At 39.2% G+C, this 5,022-nt stretch overlaps 1 pseudogene; it reads right to left on the bottom strand.

The window, feature by feature from the left end:
• Positions 1 to 383: 383 nt before the first annotated feature.
• Positions 384 to 3,942, bottom strand: LOC149163919 (putative calcium-transporting ATPase 11, plasma membrane-type pseudogene; annotated as a pseudogene).
• Positions 3,943 to 5,022: the final 1,080 nt, after the last annotated feature.

Below are 5,022 nucleotides of genomic sequence, written 5' to 3'. Positions count from 1 at the left end.
TGCATTATTTGCTATGAGCCTGCCTAACCTGCCCACGATTCAGAAACAAAAGAATGAGCCCATGACTTCTGAAAGAAGCCATTCGAATTGTCAACAGGCAGGGAATGTGAACTATCAACATCAAATGTATCTGGATTAGATAGAGTAAATCCTTGACCAATCCTGGAATTTCCAATTCGTTGATTTGGGTCGCTGTCTTATCACTACAAATACATGTTGCTGATCCCATTGTCTCACATGCTGAAAGATGCCGCACAAGTGCTTTATCATTCATCATCTTCTTCATAGCAAAAGCAAGGCTTAATGTCACAACCAATGGAAAACCCTCTGGAATTGCAACTACAATGATTGCCGGTAATCACTGACTCCAGTCACAAGCACAACTATAAAAACGCTGATAAGAATATTCCAATGAAGATCAAGTTGTTGAATGTGCCACAAAATACATTTATCTTCTTTATATCTCTAGAGCTTATTTCGTTGAACACCTGGCAGAAGACAAATGTATTAAAGATCAGTGTGTTTAAAATTGATTCTGCATCAGAACCATGTAGCTCAAGAAGTCGTATTCCTTCCATCTCCAAAACTGCTAATACAATGAGTTGATAGACACTTTAGCCAATTATATTCCTCCACATAGAATTACTGATAAAACTTTGAGTTCTTCCTACAGGTAATCTTTTCATCAACGCATCATTTGGAGGTTCTGTTACCAGTGCCAAAGCACCAAGTGTATCCATAATCAGATTGACCCAAAGCAACTGAACTGCAGTGAGGGGAGCAGTTCCTGTTATACATGCTGGAACAAAATTCAAAACTAGAGCAACCACATTAACTCTCAGCTGGAACTGCACAAATTTTTGAATGTTTACATATACTGAATGCCCCCATTTTGCTACATTTACAATTGTTGCAAAATTATCATCTAAAATCACCACATCGGCACTTTCCTTCGCAACCTCAGTCCCAGCTATGCCCATAGCAAGCCCAATGTCAGCTTCATGCAAAGCTGGAGCATCATTTGTGCCATCACCAGTCACAGCAACAACTTCTCCCAGAGTTGTGCGCAACTGTCTCACCGAGGTGTGCTTGTTTTAAAATGATTACAGGCGCTACGAAATCACCAGAAACATGTTGCGTTGCGGAAACACCTAAAACTGACTTATGCGCTACGAAATCATCTAAAGAGCTTTGTAGCACATAATAACCTTTAAACAAAACTGACACATGGCTATGAGACGGGGATGAATGAGAATGACCAGTGATGAATGAAAATACGTAGTTGACTCAAGACTCTAAAAACAAAAATCAAACTTAGACTAGCACCGAATCTTTTACCATCAAACTAATGTGAGCGGTTTTGAAATTAGAATTCTTAAGTGATAACAGTGGCTCCACTTGGGATTGTGTGCTCCTGTAGTACACTAAGAACTCGCAGGTCCAGTGCCTTATCCATTTATGACAAACAAAAATTTGCTTGACAAGCATCCCCTTCCAGCGTCTTGGGCCTTCACCTCGGGCTTAAGCTTGATGATCACTGTAGGAGAAAGAAGTCTACATCTACTGAAAAAAAAAAATGCTCAGTCAACCTTGAGCTTATTTGCATTTTCCTACCTACCTACCCTATCAATTCAAACTTCTTTCAGCTCAATCAATGTGAAATTTTCAATGTAGCCAATCATTTGTCTTATCTGATATTTGAGTTTTTCGACTGCATCGGAGTTCAGAGCAACTATGATATTGTGATGACTGCTGCCATTGAAATTGCCTTTGATCTTCATAGAAAAACTGAAACACTGGAAAGTAAAACTCTTCCATGTATTTAGCTATAGGGTCCCAGAATGCATGATCAACTTGATGATTCTTGTAACTTTCTGATTGTGCAAACTGATCTTCAACAACAGTGTGCAGTTCCTCAATCGTGAAAGAGAAAGGAAGCAACACTCTCTCCTTGTGTTCTGCCATAGAAAACTTCTGAAAATAATGATCATGATTATGAAGACTATATGCTTGAATTTGACCTTGTAAACCCTCAATGTCTTTCTCAATGTCATTAGCAACTTCATTCAAAAATTTCATCTTATCCTCTGCCTTACACTCAAATGATTTTAGATACGAGGACAAGGACAAAGAAAAGTTTTCATTTGTTTCTCCATTACTATGATCATTATTCCATTGTTTGAAACCTTGAACTGAAGGAGAATTTGCCACCACCTCTGATCTATCTATCCATTCCTCCAAAAACATAAACCAAAAGTCTTCAAATGACTTGATGGATTTGGCAGGAAAGCTTTCAATCCACCGTTTACATTTCCCTTGAAATGAATCATAGAACAACATAATGCAAACATCTTCATGCTTAACTCTAAGAAGCTCTGTAAAATCACAAAAATCTGATATATGCTTCAAAGTTAAACTCAGATCTTCTCCATTGAATTTTGGACCATTCCTTAGAAAATATGCATCCTTGGGAAAATGATTTGGGAAACCATGTGTCACATGGAATCAGTCAAGGGTGCGGACACAACTGACCTTCCTAGAAGTCCAAGACATTCTAATGACAAACAAAACAAACTGGAGCTATCCTTCTCTAAACATACATTATGATATGAGAAATCAAGTGTTTCGTTCTTACCTTTGTCCAAACGCTGTTGTAGAAGTCCAAGCTTTGTTGATCTGGATGAGCTCCTCCTTTTCTCCAAAACCTGCAATCACCAACAGTCAAACAATTAAATAGCACCTGATTATAACATAAAACAAAGCATATTCAACACATAGACCAAGGAGTACATGAAATAACTCATAAACAACAAGTTATTGAGAAGAATGGACCAATTTGCATTAAAGGTAATCAAAAGGAACCATTACAACCTGAGCCTTGGTGTTGTGCAAGCTCCTTCCAGGGTCCACAAGAGTCTTCCTCTACTTTGACAAAGCTCACCCACTTCCAAATAGAACAAGTAAAGATGGCAATCTCTCCTCACAAGCTTCTAAATGGGAGTCCTAATTCCTGCAGCATTTACCCTTAGAAATCTATAACTTTCAACCTTTTCTCCTTCTGGCCCAATGCCTGTATTTATAGTGCTCAAGAGGAAGTTAATCAGGTCCACCATCAACGGGATAGTCCCCTCTTTGGATGGGATCACTCCCTTATTGATGGGATAAGTTCCTCTTTGGTAGGAGTGCACGAACCATCTGGAGGTGCTCAATACACGTCAAACAACCTTCTAGAATGCTCTAGAAATGACCACAAGTAAGTTTTTGAAGATAAAACTTGCGCATTTTAACCTTTTCAGAGGGACGCACCTGCCCCTTTAGATACATAGCGTCCTTGGACGCAGACCTTATGAACAATAGGTGCGTACCCGCAGGCAAGGTTTGAGAGAACCTGCGTACCCAGAGATAAACATATTTATAAAGACTTTCTCTCTTTCTTGGAGTTTGACATGAATAGCAGAGGCATAAGACTTGCTCAAGAGGGTAGTATGACTGTTGATAGAGCCATACCAACTGTAAATAACCATGGTGACATTTTTTAGTGTAACAGATTGCCCCCTAAAGTGCGAAGCCTGGAATAGATTAGGGTTTTGTATTATCTAGGAAGGGTGAAGCGCTTTATCATTTCGAGGATTATCTCATGGAGAACCTGGTCAGAACCTGCAATTTTCAACACAAAATATATGTATAAGATTATATCATCACTGAGGTAGGCATTCCCATACTCAGATTTAAAATTTTAACTAACAGACTAACTACTCTGATACAGAAATGATTTTGCAGTACATCATAACCATAGACTTTTGTAGACACAGTATGGGCGCAGCCATCTGTTTATGATTAGTCTACTTAGATAATGAATACAAAACTCCTCGCAGCCTGGATGGTAAAGATTTGATCCAGGGTCTTCATTCCTACTTCTCGAATTGGTACGATTCTAGCCATGCGAATAAATGAGTCGATGTCGAACATGGTAGAAACCACTTGATTACCAGTCGATGATGTGAACTGTTAACAAGCGTGAGAGAGACCACCAGTAATGTCAATGGTTCTCAAAGTACCCAATACAATCCATGAGATGTGAATGAATGAGTTGATGTCGAACATTTCACGGAATCCTTCGATCGAAAGTCAATGATGTAAACTGACGTCAAAGGCGAGAAACCTGCCATTGATGCATGCAGACTTCAAGGCACCGACGATTTCTAAGTCATCTCTCTAGATAATGTGCTGATGTCGATAGAAAGTGACCCGTTGCAGGCAAGCCCACAACACGAAATCATTGTTCAAGTTGAAGAAATGTTGTTGTAAGGACTGACTCAGGGATGGTCAAATGGATGACAAGTATTTTGCAGATGAAAGTTTTGTTTGCAAACCTCTTGGACACATAACGACACGACAGATGGTTTGGTGCTAAATAACTCAAAGTTAATCCCTGGAACCCGGTTGAAGACTTTCAAAAGTGGTTTGATCAACTGTGAGGTAAAGGATTTCCCAACCCAGGTGAATGAAAAGTGTCGTGTCCAAGAGTGGTAATAAAGTTTCTTCTGAGACAAAAGGTAACAAATAGGCTCATTCTTCTCTCTTTTCCCCCACCATTTCTGGCAAGTACCTCTTTATTTTTAACAAGCTTGAGGATAACATATGCTTGATTATAAGCTCATCCTTCGGATGAGTCCAACCCAGTTTTGATTCGAACCCTAGGAAGGAGTGGTTCGTTCCTGTTTGTAATTGAACAGGTCCTTTACTGTGAAATGTTTAACGAGCCCAGTATAGGAGAAACTCGGCGTTTTTCAATTTTAGAGAGTCTGGAAAACTTAAGAAAACTCCAAGTTGAACTTTTTCATAAATTTGTGTCCCTCAAGCCCGAAAAAGTATGAAATAATACCTGGGGGAACCGATTGATCTTGCAACCAAGGAGTACTTTCATAATTAGTGTCACTGACCTGAAAAGTAAAAAGCGATCAAGGACACGTCATTTTATTTCCGTATCGAGTTTGAAACGACAAAAACACGACAATCTTT

The sequence above is a fragment of the Pinus tabuliformis genome, chromosome 5_1, assembly GCF_031772625.1.
Source record: "Pinus tabuliformis cultivar Carrire ecotype Pingquan chromosome 5_1, CPIR1, whole genome shotgun sequence".
NCBI lineage: Eukaryota > Viridiplantae > Streptophyta > Pinopsida > Pinales > Pinaceae > Pinus > Pinus tabuliformis.
This window is presented reverse-complemented; position numbering and strand designations above follow the sequence as displayed.